The sequence below is a fragment of the Vipera berus genome (genome assembly GCF_964194415.1).
Source record: "Vipera berus genome assembly, chromosome: Z".
NCBI classification, from domain to species: Eukaryota; Metazoa; Chordata; class Lepidosauria; order Squamata; family Viperidae; genus Vipera; species Vipera berus.
This window is the reverse complement of record NC_138205.1, coordinates 65,080,100-65,096,897: the sequence shown is the minus strand read 5'-3', so window position 1 is coordinate 65,096,897 and position 16,798 is coordinate 65,080,100.

Below are 16,798 nucleotides of genomic sequence, written 5' to 3'. Positions count from 1 at the left end.
AGCTAATATCTGCTCCACAGCTATTTATATGGTTGGCCTCTAGGCGGCGACCAATAGGTTTAAAGTAGCAGTTTCCCACCCCAAACCTACTTAACAGACTGGAGACAGCAAGTCTAGCTCAGCCCAGCAACCATTACATAACACACAGAAAGTAGGTCAGCCATTAAGCAAGCAGTCAGACACAAAGCAAGTGAATTACACAGATAAGGCCAATACATTACACCAGTTAAGACCAAATCCAGCAAAAACTCAGATATGTGCCTTTCATCTTCACAATAAGCAGGAAAGGGACGTTATTAGAATATTGCTACAGCCCTAAATATTTAGGGGTCACTCTAGATAGGACCCTAACATACAAGGAATGCTGTACCAACACTAAACTGAAGATCAGTGGATGAAACAACATCCTCAGGAAATTAATAATAATAATAATAATAATAATAATAATAATAATAATAATAATAATAATAATAATAATAATAATTACTATTATTATTATTATTATTATTATTATTATTATTATTATTATTATTATTATTATTATTATTATTATTATTATTATTATTATTATTATTATTTAATTTTTATACCGCCCTTCTCCCGAAGAACTCAGGGCGGTGTACAGGGCAATACAATAAAATACAATATATAAAAATTAAAAGAAATATTAAATACAGTAGCCCAATTAAATAGATTAATACAAAATGTTAAAATACCCCTAAACCCATCAGACCAGGCCGGCTTGTTCAAATAAATATGTTTTTAGGTCACGTCGGAAGGAGCGAAGGTCGGGAGCCATCCGGAACTCCACCGGTAAACGGTTCCAAAGGTCTGGCACGCCCACAGAGAACGCCCTCCCCCTGGGGGCCGCCAGTCGACACTCTTTGACCGACGGCACCCTAAGGAGGCCCTCTGTGTGGGAGCGCACTGGACGAAGGGACGTTGATGCCGGCAGCAGATGCTCCCGTAAGTAACCCGGACCCATGCCATTTAGGGCTTTATAGGTAGTAACCAGCACCTTGAATCTTACCCGGAGGGCAACCGGAAGCCAATGCAGCTCACGGAGTAGAGGTGTTACATGGGAGTATCGGGAAGCCCCTACCACCACTCGTGCGGCTGCATTCTGGACCTGCTGGAGCCTCCGAGTAGTCCTCAAGGGCAGCCCCATGTAGAGAGCATTGCAGTAGTCCAAACGGGAGGTCACGAGTGCATGAGTGACTGTGCGCAAAGCATCCCGGTCTAGATAGGGCCACAACTGACGCACCAGGCGAACCTGAGCGAAGGCCCCCCTAGTCACAGCTCCTATATGATCATCCAAGGAGAGCTGTGAATCTAGGAGGACACCCAAGTTACGAGCCCTATCTACAGGGGGTAATATCTCACCACCCATAATTAGCGATGGAATATTCTGAATTTCCCGAGACGCCGGCACACACAGCCACTCAGTCTTGTCAGAGTTGAGTCGAAGCCTGTTCCTCCCCATCCAGACCCGGACCGCCTCCAGGCAATGGGACTGTCGGGCCTGGCACGCCCGACATTCGGACGGGCCGCGGGGCGACTCACCAGACTGCCGGCACCTGCAGAATGCCCCGCCACGCCCCGAAAACTGCCGGCACCCGCGGAACGCCCCGCCAGGCCCCGACAACTGCCAGCACCCGCGGAACGCCCCGCCAGGCCCCGAAAATCACCGCCGTCACCCACGGAGCGCTCCGCCAGGCCCCGAGACTGGTTGCCGGCGTCCGCAGATTCCTGGAGGGCCGGGACGGTGCTCGGCCGTTGCCCCGCCCCAGCGCCCGTCTGCCCGGCACCCGCCAAGACCGCGGAGCACCTTACCCGTTCCCAGCGACCCCTGCCAATCTCCTCTTGCTCCTGGCGAGCTGCGGCGCTCCGGAAAAGACCGCCCGTCAGCTGGGAGGACGGCGGCGGCCCGCTCGTCAGCTGGGGAGGCGCGGATCGGCCCGGCGGCTCCCGGAAGTGGCCAACGAGCCGGGGGGAAGTGCAGTTGCCGTGTTCAGCCGGGGAACGAGCTACCGGCCTTCAGAAACTGGGGACACATTGTGGCTGGGTGCCAGGGTAACTCTGGGGGTGGTGGAGAACCCCCACGGGTTGGGGAAGGGCTCAGGGCGAGACTTGCGGCGGATTGGGAAACTGAGGGAGAAGGTGGAAGCGCGCGAGACTCTGGGGAGAGGGAGGGTGGTTTGGGCTGGGGGGTGGCTTACCGGCTGCAGTGGTGGTGGGGCGGGTGCCAAAGGGTGGGGGCCATGGGAGGCGTTAGTTAAGAAGGGTGTGGGCGGGGTGGAATGATTAGGGGTGTGGTGGAGGGTGGTGGCTTGGCTGGCTATTTAACAGCGTTGATGATTCTGTAGAATCAACGCTGACTTCATCAGTCTTCGAGCATTTGTTTATGAAGCTAATAAACGTGGCTTAGAAGAACCAGCTCCCGTTCCGGTTTCATTTGTTTGGTGACTCGTCGGACGGGCCCTGAAAGTAAGTCAGCGTTCCTTTAACCTTTGTGGAGAGTTCTCTTTGGGTGTTTGCTATGGCAGAAGGTACGGAGGATTCTGCGCCGCTGGCTGAGGAGCAGGAGGAAGCTGGAGCTGCGGCTGGGCTCTTGGAGTCGGTGGAAGTGGGGGAGGAGGCGTTGCCCTCGGTGCGGCGGAAGGAAAGGCCTCCCCCACTCGACGGCCCTGGTCCGGGGCCTCAGGAGGCTGGAGTGAGGGTTCGCAGCAGTGATCAGTGGCCACACTCTGATGGGGGTTACAGAGGACTTGGCCAAGGCCAGGCGGGCTGGCCTAAAGGTGCGTCTACAGAGTGGAGGGAGCGGTGTTACATGGAGGACAGCGGTGAAGAATGGAGCTACTCCACCGCTCCGGGCAGCCGCACTATGGAGGTTCTCAGAGAGCGGTTCGGGGAGGTGAGGGGTCGGGAGCCAGAGTTTTGGACTGTTCCAGATGAGTCAGACCAGGGGCAGTGGTCTCTCCCAGGGGCCCCTGCCCGGCGGTCTAGTCCGCCCCGCTTCCGTATGGACAGCCCAAGGTACCAGGGGCCAGTCCGTCAGCCTGAAGTTCGTAGAGGTCCTGGGGTCCCGGCTCCCGCAACGGCAGTACCGAGTGGCACGGCTCCTTGGGATAGCGTGACTGGAAGACCGAGACAACAACCGTCACGCCCAGATGGGGGGGTCCCGATCCAGGGGGTGCCGCTGGGACCTTGGGGTCCAGGGCTGCCGTGGGGCCCTCCGCCCCTGACTGCGGTCTATGATGGACATCCAGACCGTCTGGCAATGTTCCTGGGCCAGGTGATTAACCATATGGACCAGTACGGGCCAGCCTATACGTCCCAGTGGGCGATGGTAGTGGCCGTGACAGCGTGTCTTCAAGGAGAGGCCGCGGCCTGGGCGGCCGACCTATACGGCGATCATGCCCGTGAGCTCGGGGACCTTGGCCTTTTCCTGGAGGCTCTACGAGCCCGTTTTGAAGATATCTCACGGGTGCTCCGCGCCGAGGCCGAAGTGTTGGATCTGCTCCAGCAAGGAAGACCAGCGGTGCGGTATGTCGGGGAGTTCCAGAAAGTGGCCGGGAGGCTACGGTCATGGCCTGAACGCCTTCTTGTACACCACTTCAAGGCTGGACTGGACAGTGCCCTGCGGCGAGCTTGTGTGGTAAGGGGGGTGCCGGCCCGTCTGCAGGACTGGTTCTGGGTGGCTGTTGAGTTGGACATTGGCTTGCAGGATACCCGAGGAGGGCCTGAGGGGGTGACCGGAGCCCGGCGGCCGGCCGAAAAGGTGAAGGTGGAGGAGCGGCCTGGCTTGTCGGCGTCCAAAGCCCCTTCTGTACAGCCACCACGGCCTGGTATCAGGTGTTTCAGGTGTGACCAGCCGGGTCATCGGGCGGCTGAATGCCCGCTCCCGCCAGCCCGAATGGCCCCCCCTGCGACCTCGACACGGGCTTTGTCCGCTAGGAAGACCTCGGAGCGGTCCCGAACTGCCTATCAGGCAGTTGATGACAGCCGGCGAGCGACTACCCCATTGGCGACCGGACCCGTAACCACCCAGCCCACACCGACGGAGGACCTTGAGGATCTGGAGCTGGAGGAGGACCCAATGGTAAGCGCCCCGGTGTGTCCCTTCGTGTTCCCGGTGGTATTGGTGAGCCCAGTGTCTGGGCAAAGGCGGGCAGTTAGGGCTTTGGTCGATTCTGGGAGCACCCGGTGTCTTATCAACCGGAAAACAGCGGCTGCAGTGGGTATCCGGTTGCAACGCCTGGTAACCCCCCTTCGCTTCCAGCAAGTGGATGGGTTGCTCCTCGGCGGAGCCCCTATCACCCATGTCACCGAACCAGTCCGGCTGGAATTGGGGGCCCACTGGGAGACTTTGCGTTTTGTTGTGGTGCCCTCTATGACTGAAGCTGTTATCCTGGGCCTTACGTGGCTTGATAAATGGGGTCCCACGATTTGGTGGGAGGGGGGGTTGTCGTCATCTCTGGGTGGGTCTGGGTCCCGAGCCCCCTCTCCACCATTCTTTTCTGGGGCCGGAGGACACGGGGTCGCGGGAGAAGGTTTGCGGGGTCAAGGAGGACTCAAAGGTGCATATACCCCGAGTTTACTCCGACTTAATGGACGTCTTCGATGAGCGGGAGTGCGATTCGTTACCACCCCACCGGCCGACGGATTGTGCCATCGAGTTTGAACCTGGTGCCAGACTGCCTAAACCCCGTATGTACGCCATGTCCCCGAAGGAGATGCAGGAGTTACGGCGGTACATAGATAAGAACTTGGAGAGAGGGTTTATCCAACCAGCCCGATCTCGGGTGGCGGCGCCAGTGCTCTTCTGCGAGAAGAAGGATGGGGGCTTGCGCTTGTGTGTGGACTACTGGGGGGTTAACGCGGTGTGCGTGGAGCACCTCTATCCCCTTCCTTTGATGAAGGACCTGCTGGCCCATTTGGCAACAGGCCGGGTATTTACTAAGTTGGACCTGAGAGAAGCCTACTACCGGGTGAGGGTCAAAGCAGGGGACGAGTGGAAGACTGCGTTTAATTGTCCCCTTGGTAGCTTCCAGTTCCGAGTGATGCCGTTTGGCCTACAAGGAGCTCCGGCTGTATTCATGCAATTGATCAATCAGGTCTTGCATGAGTTCCTGTATCGGGGAGTTTTGGTGTACTTAGACGACATCCTAATTTACTCGGACACATTGGAGGACCATGTACTTCTAGTGCGCCAGATGTTGACTAGACTGTTGGAAGCGCAGCTCTATGTTAAACTGTCCAAATGTGAGTTCCACAGGGCCCAGCTGGACTACCTTGGGTATCGTATATCGGCGGCAGGAGTGGAGATGGATCCTAGAAAGGTACACGCTATTCAACAGTGGCAGCCTCCGCGAACTCGTCGACAGTTGCAGAGTTTCCTTGGCTTTGCCAACTTCTACAGACAGTTCATCCCGCGTTTCGCGGCCATCGCCCTGCCGTTAACAGATCTTCTGCGCACACGACAATTAAAGACACGTCCACGTCCAGGGCTTAAGTTGGAGTGGTCCACAGCGTGTCAGCGGGCATTTGAGGAACTGAAGTCCCTCTTCGCTAAAGAGCCCGTTTTGCGACACCACGACCCCGAACTGGCCTATGTCGTACAGGCGGATGCAAGCGATGTTGCTCTTGGGGCCGTCCTTCTTCAGCGGAATAGTGCCGGGGTCCTGCAGCCGTGTGCTTACACCTCCAAGAAACTGACTCCCACTGAACGGGCCTGGGCAGTGTGGGAGAAGGAGGCTTTTGCGGTCCGTTGGGCCTTAGAGACTTGGCGACACCTCCTGGAAGGGGCCTCCCGTCCATTTGAACTGTGGACGGACCATAAAAACCTGGAGGCCCTACAAACCCCTCGCCGCCTGTCGCCTAAGCATGTCAGGTGGGCGCTATACTTCTGTCGCTTCAGGTTTGTGCTGAAGTATGTGCCGGGGGGTCGAAATTTTCTGGCGGATGCTTTATCCCGCATGCCACAGTTTGACAGCAAGAGGGAGGAGGTGGTGCAGGCACTCATCCCGACACTGGTGGAGGAGGGGGATGCTTCAGAGAGTGCTGGACGGGTGATGGAGGAAAATTTGAACCAGGCCATCCAAAGGGCCCTACAGGAGGATGCCTGGTTACGGGGTAATCCGGGACTATTGACTATGCGGGACGGCCTGGCGTGGCATGGAACACGGTTGTATGTACCTGAAACTGTGCGGCCACGCGTTCTGCATGGGTGTCATGACACCAAACAGGCGGGACATTTCGGATTTGTGAAAACCTTGCATCTGGCACGTCGTCAATTTTGGTGGCCCCGCATGAAGAGTGACATCGAGGAGTACGTGCGGCGTTGTCATGTCTGTGCTACTACAAAACCCCAGGTTGGGAAACCTTTGGGGCTTTTGCAACAAGTAGCTGACCCGTCTCGGCCATGGCAAGACATCGCCATGGACTTCGTTGTGGACCTCCCAGAGAGCAAGGGTCACACCGTTATTTGGACAGTGGTCGACCTGTTTTCCAAACAGGCACACTTTATTCCGTGTAAGGGTTTACCATCAGCTCGTCGACTAGCTTGGTTGTTTCTCACGCAAATATACCGACTGCATGGAGTGCCATGACGTGTAATCTCAGACAGAGGGGTGCAGTTCACGGCTCGATTTTGGAGAGACTTCTTGCGTCATATCGGCTCGTCACAGGGACTGAGTACGGCCTATCACCCCAGCACCAACGGGGCCGCAGAACGAGCCAACGCTGCCGTTGAACGTTATCTACGAACCTACGTCTCGTTCCGGCAGACGGATTGGGTAGACCTGTTAGCGCTTGCTGAAGTGGCGTACAATAACGCCGTCCATAGTAGCACTGGCTTCTCTCCATATCGGGTGGTCACAGGTCATGAATTTGTACCCTTTGCTGAATGCCTCCAGGAGGAGGGGTCTTCGTGTGCACCGCAGGACTGGATGCGTCAGATCACGGCCATCTGGGGGGCGGCGAAGGAAGCATTGGACCGGTCTGCCGTGGTGGCCAAAACACAGGCGGACAAGAAGCGGAAACCCTTTGTTACGCCGCGGGTGGGGGACCTAGTGTACTTGTCCACCAAGTACTTACGGTTACAGGTACCGTGCCGCAAGCTGGGACCCAAATACCTCGGGCCATTCCGGGTGGTGCAGGTGGTAAACCCGGTGACGGTGCGACTGCGGTTGCCTAAATTCTTGGGTAAGGTCCACCCGGTGTTCCATAGCAGCCTGCTGAAACCCGCTCCAGCGGCTACTACGGCGGCAGGGGAGGGGGGTCCTGGACCGGTTCACGCTGACCAGTATGAGGTGCAAGAGGTGTTGGACTCCAGGGTGCGGAGGGGCGTCATACAGTATCTCCTTCGGTGGAAGGGGTACCCGGTGGAGGAGGCAACGTGGGTGTCACGGGAAAACGTCCATGCTCCACGTTTGGTCCGAGCATTCCATCGGGCCCATCCTACCAGGCCGGGAGGTAGGGGACATGGAGGTGTAGGCAGAGTCACTGATTCTATAACCTTGTTCTCTACGTCCGCAGGAGGACCCTTGGTAGGGGGGGCGGCATGTCGGGCCTGGCACGCCCGACATTCGGACGGGCCGCGGGGCGACTCACCAGACTGCCGGCACCCGCGGAACGCCCCGCCACGCCCCGAAAACTGCCGGCACCCGCGGAACGCCCCGCCAGGCCCCGACAACTGCCGGCACCCGCGGAACGCCCCGCCAGGCCCCGAAAATCACCGCCGTCACCCACGGAGCGCTCCGCCAGGCCCCGAGACTGGTTGCCGGCGTCCGCAGATTCCTGGAGGGCCGGGACAGTGCTCGGCCGTTGCCACGCCCCAGCGCCCGTCTGCCCGGCACCCGCCAAGACCGCGGAGCACCTTACCCGTTCCCAGCGACCCCTGCCAATCTCCTCTTGCTCCTGGCGAGCTGCGGCGCTCCAGAAAAGACCGCCCGTCAGCTGGGAGGACGGCGGCGGCCCGCTCGTCAGCTGGGGAGGCGCGGATCGGCCCGGCGGCTCCCGGAAGTGGCCAACGAGCCGGGGGGAAGTGCAGTTGCCGTGTTCGGCCGGGGAACGAGCTACCGGCCTTCAGAAACTGGGGACACATTGTGGCTGGGTGCCAGGGTAACTCTGGGGGTGGTGGAGAACCCCCACGGGTTGGGGAAGGGCTCAGGGCGAGACGTGCGGCGGATTGGGAAACTGAGGGAGAAGGTGGAAGCGCGCGAGACTCTGGGGAGAGGGAGGGTGGTTTGGGCTGGGGGGTGGCTTACCGGCTGCAGTGGTGGTGGGGCGGGTGCCAAAGGGTGGGGGCCATGGGAGGCGTTAGTTAAGAAGGGTGTGGGCGGGGTGGAATGATTAGGGGTGTGGTGGAGGGTGGTGGCTTGGCTGGCTATTTAACAGCGTTGATGATTCTGTAGAATCAACGCTGACTTCATCAGTCTTCGAGCATTTGTTTATGAAGCTAATAAACGTGGCTTAGAAGAACCAGCTCCCGTTCCGGTTTCATTTGTTTGGTGACTCGTCGGACGGGCCCTGAAAGGGACATCACAGAGAGGGCATCACTGGGGTGGTTTGGGGTGGAGATAAAAAGCTGGGTATCATCAGCATATTGATGATACCCCACCCCAAAACCACGAATGATCTCACCCAGCGGCTTCATATAGATGTTGAACAGGAGAGGCGAGAGGACCGACCCCGAGGCACTCCACAAACAAGAGGCCTCGAGGCCGACCTCTGCCCTCCTGCCAACACCGACTGCGAACGTCCCAGGAGGTAGGAGGAGAACCACCGTAAAACGGTGCCTCCCACTCCCAACCCCCAAAGACGCCGCTGGTCGATGGTATCAAAAACCGCTGAGAGGTCTAATAGGACTAGGAGAGAGGAACAACCCCTGTCCCGAGCCCACCAAAGATCATTCACCAGCACGACCAATGCCATCTCCGTGCTGTACCCGGGCCTGAAGCCCGATTGGTAAGGGTCTAGATAATCAGCTTCCTCCAGGAACAGAGGGAGCTGCTGCACCACCACACTCTCAACAACCTTCGCAAAAAAGTGAAGGTTGGAGACTGGTCGAAAGTTGTTTAAAACAGCTGGGTCCAGGGCAGGCTTCTTGAGGAGGGGTCTCACCACCGCCTCCTTCAAGGCGGCGGGAAAACTACCCTCATTCAGAGAAGCAGTTATCACTGCCTGGAGTCAGCCTCGTGTCCCCTCCCGAGCCGAATAAACCAGCCAGGAGGGGCACGGGTCCAATAAACAGGTGGTGGAGCCAAGCCTCCTCATAATCCTGTCCACCTCTTCCAGAGTCACAGGGTCGAACTCCTCCCAGATGACATCAACAAGATCACCCATGTTCTCACCGTCAGACTCTGCCCAGTCAGAGGCCAGACCGGTCCAGATCTGAGCAATTTTGTCCGACAGATGCTGGCGAAACTCCTCAGCACGACCCTGCAAGGGCTCCTCCCTCACCTCCTGATTCAGGAGGGAGCGAGTCACCCTAAACAGGGCAGCCGGGTGATTATCTGCGGATGCGATGAGAGCAGCAAAGTAGTTTGACCTCGCTGCCCTCATCGCCGCAAGGTAAGACCTTGTAAAGGACCTTAGTCGCAATCGGTCGGATTCAGACCGGCTAGACCTCCAACAGCTCTCTAGGCCCCGTCTCCGACGCTTCATCTCCCAGAGCTCCGCAGAGAACCACGGAGCCCACTGGGATCTGCACCGGGTCAGGGGCCGCATGGGTACAACTTGGTCGAGTGCCTCAGTGGCTGCCTTTTACCAGGCTTCCACAAGGGCCTCGGCCAAGCTGTGAACTAAGGCGGCAGGTGGGGACCCAAGGGCCGCCTGGAACCGCTCAGGGTCCATTAGGTGCCTGGGGCGGAACCATCTAGTTGGTTCAAGAGCCCCATGATGGGGGTTGGCAAAATGGAAGACCAGCCGCAGGAGATGATGATCGGTCCATGACAGGGGCGTAACAATTGGAGAGCCTCCACCCAGATCATCCAACCACCGGCCAGATAGAAAAATCAAATCGAGTGTGTGACACCCCCCCATGAGTCGGGCCCTGAATTACTTGCATCAGGTCCATGGCCGTCATGGAAGCCATGAACTCCCGAGCTAAATCAGATGATCCCCCCAGGGATGGCAGATTGAAGTCACCCAAAATTATAAATCTGGGGAACTCAATCACCAACCCCGAGAGGATATCGAGAAGCTCAGGCAGGGCTGCTGCTATGCACCTAGGCGAAAGGTACACAAGCAGCAAGCCCAACTGAGCCCTAGGGCCACATCTCATGAGGAGAGACTCACATCCGGCTATTTGGACAACGGTGGCCTCCCGGGGACATAAGGTCTCCCTCACGACTACCGCCACACCCCCACCCCTACCCTGAGCCCAAGGCCGGTGCAGCACCCGGAAACCCGGTGTTGTGATTCAGGGTCAGCCTGTGGGTTCGGCAGTTGGGTCGGACGACTCAGAGGAGGAGGAGGGGGTGTTGAAGACCTTGCTGATGAGAGCCCTCAGCCAGGCCCCTCCCACTTGGTCACCACGGAGACCCAGCTGTGTGAGCCTGACAGCATGGATGAAGATGACCCACAGCTGGCCCTGTTCAAGGACGCCCGACGCAGGAGGCAGTCAATTAGGAGTAAACAGAGGAAGGCAATGGGGCTTCTCGGAAGGAAGCAGAGAGAAGCCACGCCCTGAACTCTATATAAGGGGAATGTGTGGGTAGGGCTGGTTTGCTGAAGGCAACCGCTTGGATAGTTCGTGTTTCTTAAAGCTCCTGTTTCTTGGTTCGTGTCTTGTTTGTTTTTGTAGCTGGTACAGAACAGTTTGCCTTCAGCCTCCCACCCCTTACTAATATTATGGAGCAGCTACGTGCTGAGAATGCCCAGCTCACCCAGCAACTCACTTTGCTGGCAGCTCAGGTGGCTCAACTGCAAGCTCAGGTTCATGCTGCACCCCCACCATCACCCCCACCCAGGAGAAAATGCCAAGTTGCAATGCCGGATAAATTTACTGGCAATCCAGAACTGTTTCCTGCTTTCCTGGGACAATGCCAGCTCTTTATCAGCGTGAGAGCAGCTGATTTCCCCACTGACCGGGATAAGGTGGGGTTTGTGTTAAGCCTTCTTTCGGGTGATGCAGCTCGTTGGGGCACGCCTCTGCTGGCTCAACCTAGCCCATTGTTGGACAACTTTGTGGGGTTTTGTGATCATATGCGTCTGATGTATGAGGACCCTATTAAGACGCAGACTGCTACTCGACGTCTGAAAGCTCTGAGGCAGGGTCAATGCCCCCTACAGGGCTATATCAGCGATTTTCAGCTGCTTAGCCAGGATTCCACCTGGAATGAGGCTGCGCTTGTGGATGCCTTCCAGGATGGATTGTCAGAGGAGATGTTGGATGAGCTGGCCCGTGTGGATATTCCCTCAGACCTGAATGGGCTGATCCATCTCTGCTTGCGGATCGATGCTCGGTTGCAGCAGCGAAGGAGTCGCCGTGCCACCCCACAGACCCCTGCAGCCCCTGTTGTGCATGAGCCCCCAGTTCAAAGGGAGGAGCCAATGGAGCTGGGTGCCGCCAGGTCTCATCTATCGGTGACTGAAATGAACAGATGACAATCGTGGGGGTTGTGTTTTTACTGTGGGGACCCTGGTCATTTGGCTGCTTTTTGCCCAAAGAAGCGACAGCGGGCATCAGTGACCGAGTCTGCCCTGAGAAAGTCCCCTACTTTTCTGTCGGGAAACGCCCCGAGCCCGATCTAGACGGTGTGATAGATCGGGCGTCCCATAACAACACTGAGCAATGTCTTTCCGATGCTGCCTGTGGACCTCCACGGCATCTGATATTGGAGGCACGTCTGATCCTTCCTGGCAAGCCAGAGGGGATTCCAGTCCATGCCTTAATTGACTCTGGGGCCACCACAAATTTTATGGACTCAGCATTTGTGGCCAAATGGGCTGTTCCCCAGTGCCCGGTGGATCCGCCCATGTTAGTGGAGACTATCGATGGTCGAGTGCTCCTGTCTGGGCCAATTACGGCCGCCACGCAACCATTATGTATGACCATCAGTTCCCATGTGGAGGCCATCCAGTTCTATATCACCTCAGATCTGCATTTCCCCGTGGTCTTGGGACTGGCGTGGCTCCGGGCGCATGACCCACAGATCTATTGGTCACAGAACTTGGTCACCTTCCCAAGCTTGCAGTGCGTGGACCACTCCCGCCATATCTGTGCCGGCCAGGTGGAGGGTTCCCCAGGGGTTTCCTTGCCTCCCGAACTGTCCGACTTTGCTGATGTGTTCAGCGAGACAGAGGCGGATCAATTACCCCCACACAGGCCCTATGACTGCCCCATTGATTTAGTCCCTGATGCGCCTCTCCCAGTGGGGCGTTTGTACTCTATGTCGGACCCCGAGTTGGCTGCATTGTGGGACTTTCTGGAGAAGAATTTGGCTCGCGGTTTCATCTGGCCCTCGTCCTCGCCAGTGTCTGCACCCATGCTCTTCGTCAAAAAGAACTCCGGTGAATTGCGGCTTTGCTGCGATTATAGGAAACTCAACGCCATCACGGTGCGCAATCGTTACCCGCTGCCCCTCATCCCCGAACTCTTGGACCGACTCCCGGAGGCTAAGATCTTCACGAAACTGGACCTGCGTGGAGCTTACAACCTCGTCAGGGTTCGGCCGGGTGATGAGTGGAAGACAGTGTTTGGTACTCGCTATGGACATTTTGAGTACACGGTGATGCCGTTTGGCCTGACCAACGCCCTCGCTGTGTTTCAGCATTTCATGAATGACATTTTCTGGGATTTGTTGGATCAGTTTGTCGTGATCTACTTGGATGACATCCTGATCTACTCCCCGTCGCATGAGGTGCACCATCAGCATCTCCATCAGGTCCTGCAGCGACTCCGAGAACATCGGCTGTTTGCCAAGTTGGAGAAGTGCCAGTTCTACCGGGTGACCATCGATTTCCTGGGTCACCGCATTTCTCCTGAGGGCATCGCCATGGAGCCGAGTAAGGTTGAGTCTTTGCAGAGTTGGCAACCCCCGCATCGCATGAAGGATGTTCAGCGACTTCTTGGGTTCACCAACTATTACCGAACTTTCATCCCTGGGATTGCTGCCTTGACAGCCCCCCTCACCCGGCTCCTGCAGAAGAAGACTCAGTTCCAGTAGAACGCTCCAGAACAACAGGCTTTCCAGACTTTGAAGGAAGCCTTCATGAAGGAGCCCTTCTTGAAGCATCCTGACCCGCAACGGCCATTTGTTGTGGAGGCGGACGCCTCCGACATTGCCATTGGGGCAGTGTTACTCCAGGCAACGACGCCCAGCGGTACCCTCTTCCTTTGCGCGTACCATTCACGAAAACTGAACCCTTCGGAGCGCAATTATACAATCTGGGAGAAGGAGCTGCTGGCCATCAAAGTGGCGTTCGAGGCCTGGAGGCATCATCTGGAGGGAGCGCGGCATCAAATCGAGGTCCGGACGGACCATAAGAATTTGGAAAGCCTGCAGACCGCTCGGAATTTGAACCAACGCCAGATCCGGTGGTCTCTTTTCTTTGCGAGGTTTGACTTCCGGGTTTGGTACATACCTAGCGGGCACAATCAAAGAGTGCATGCTCTGTCCAGGAAGCCCGAATATTCCCGAGTGGAAAACAAGCTTCTGCCCAGGACAGTGATCCCCATAGAGTCTTTTGCTGCGGTGCGGGAGCCGGTTGATATACGGGCTCGGATCTGGGAGGCACAGCAGCAGGATGTATGGGTGGCTCAGTGGAAGGAGGAGGTGGGGCCAGATTCTCCTTGGACGGTCACAGATGGACTCTCGTATTATCGTGACCGGCTCTACGTTCCGGGAGGGCCACTCAGGGGACTCATCCTCAGCCAGTGTCACGATAACCCGGCGGCGGGGGATTTTGGCCTGTTCAAGACCCTGAACCTGGTCTCCCATACCTTCTGGTGGCCCCGAGTCCGACACGACATTCAGTCCTATGTTACCTCCTGCATCCCATGCAGGCAGGCCAAGTCAGCGACAGGGGCCCCGCCTGGATTACTGCAGCCTTTGCCAACACCCAAAAGACCCTGGGGGGCTGTGTCCATGGACTTTCTGATGGATTTACCCCCATCCTCTGGTTTTACGACAGTGTATGTGGTGGTGGACATGCTGACCAAGATGGCGCACTTCATCCCCTGTCGCGGCTTACAGTCATACTAGTCGTATGTTCATTCAGCAGGTGTTTTGGCTGCACGGCCTCCCTGATAGAGTCGTCTCTGATAGGGGGGCCCAGTTTACAGCCCGCTTCTGGCAGGAGTTGATGCATGCGTTGGATATCAAGATTTGCCTCTCGTCCGCACATCATCCTCAAACTGACGGGGGAACCGAGAAGGTCATTGGTATCCTGGAACAATATCTGCGCTGCTACGTCAATCTGCAGCAAAACAATTGGGTCGACTATCTGGCCATAGCTGAGTTTGCATTTAACAATTCGCAGCACACCTCCACACAGATGACACCGTTCTTGTCCAATGTGGGATATCACCCCCAGTTTTTCCCCCTTTCTCCCGTGGACTCACCGGAGCCGGCAGCGAACGACTTCATGGCAGAGTTACAGGCGATCCATTGATTGGTGCGACGTCAGTTAGAGAAGGCCAAGGCCGATTACAAAAAATTTGCTGATTGGTCAAGACGGGATACGCCTCCACTATCGGTGGGAGATCGGGTCTGGTTGTCCACCAGGAACCTACCGTCAACACGGCCGGTGAGAAAGTTAGATCACCGATATTTAGGACCGTTCCCAGTCAAGGCTGACATTAATCCAGTCGCCTATCGCTTAACTCTGCCACGTTCCCTGCGCGTGCACCCAGTTTTTCATCGGTCTCTGTTGGTCCCCAAGCAACCGGCCTGTCCACTCCGCCGAGCGGAACCTTCCCCATCAGGACCTCATGATGGAGGCAGAACCCCTGAGTACGAGGTCGCCAGCATCAGGGATTCCCGTTGGCTGAAAGGTCGTTTCCAGTACCTGATTGAATGGAAAGGTTACAGACCAGAGGATTTCACCTGGGAAGACGCAACCACCATTCATGCCCCTGCATTGATGACCGCTTTTCATGAACAATTTCATCCCGACCGCATCCGGATCGGCAGACCCGGGGGAAGGGCCCTGCGCTGCGGGATAGTGTTGTGATTCAGGGTCAGCCTGTGGGTTCGGCATTTGGGTCGGACGACTCAGAGGAGGAGGAGGGGGGTGTTGAAAACCTTGCTGAGGGGGTTGAAGATCTTGCTGATGAGAGCCCTCAGCCAGGCCCCTCCCACTTGGTCACCACGGAGACCCAGCTGTGTGAGCCTGACAGCATGGATGAAGATGACCCACAGCTGGCCCTGTTCAAGGACGCCCAACGCAGGAGGCAGTCAATTAGGAGTAAACAGAGGAAGGCAATGGGGCTTCTCGGAAGGAAGCAGAGAGAAGCCACACCCTGAACTCTATATAAGGGGAATGTGTGGGTAGGGCTGGTTTGCTGAAGGCAACCGCTTGGATAGTTCGTGTTTCTTAAAGCTCCTGTTTCTTGGTTCGTGTCTTGTTTGTTTTTGTAGCTATAAATTTGGCAGGCGTAATTCCAGCCTCTTGCCTTCTTGTAAAAGGGGTTGTCCCTGCCTTTTCTGCAGGGCCGGTAGCAGGCTGGTACAGAACACCCGGTGGGCAAATATCAACCAGGGGGACACCTCCCTCTGGGCCCAACCAGGTTTCCGTGATGCAAGCCAGGTCCGCACGCTCCTCCTCAACCTCAAGATCACGGATAAGTGGAGCCTTGTTAACTACGGACCTGGCATTGAAATACACAAGCCTGAGCTCGGGTGGCTGCTCATCCCTGTTCCCGGGACCACGGGACGAAACCAGAGGGTCGGAGCGCATCACCGCTTGAAGACAGCGGGGACGCACTCCCAGGTACTGATACGGCCCTCTGTTCGAGCATCTGCTGCCATTCCCTAATGTCATGGGAATAGGTATTCCCACACCCCGCTCCGGGGGCCCAGAGGCAACCCGCCCAAGCCCCGTCCGACCGTGATCTATTCCAGTCCTGGCCTAAACAGCGAATGGTGGACACCCCCCAAAGTCCAACCAAGAACGCAAACCCTCCCCCCTCCCTAACCCTATAAAATATTTAGATAAGAAACAAATCAGTAGCCTCTTCTTAAATTTATACAAGGGGTTCCTGTCCCTACCCAACCATCTCTCAGGGTACCAATAATTGGGCAATAAACCTTTATTGTCAAAGTACAACATGTTTACATTGAGATTAGCTGAGCCTCCCCCCCGTGCTCTCTCCCCCCAACACACAGTGACAACAAACCCTCCATCCCACCACACCATGTGAACCAACTACACCACACACCGGTCTCCCAAGTCAATTCTGCATAAGATTATGTCCCATTTAAAAGCCTAACAGCCCACGGATAAAAGCTATTTTTCAGCCTGTTGGTACGGCTGGCTATATTCCTGTATCTCCTACCGGATGGTAGTAGAATAAAGAGATACCGTCCAGGGTTTGAGTCATCCCTGAGAATCTTCCTCACTCTTCCAAGGCAACGAGCCCTGGCAATGTCATCCAGTGGTGTCAGGGAACAGCCCACAATGTCTTGTGCTGTGCTCACTACCCTCTGTAATACTTTCCTGTCTGCGGCTGTCAGACCAGCATACCAAACCACAATACCATACGAGAGGACGCTCTCTATGGTAGACCGTGTCAAGGTAAAAATCACCTTTGTAGAGGGCGACGGACCGTGCTTCAGAGAATGCATGA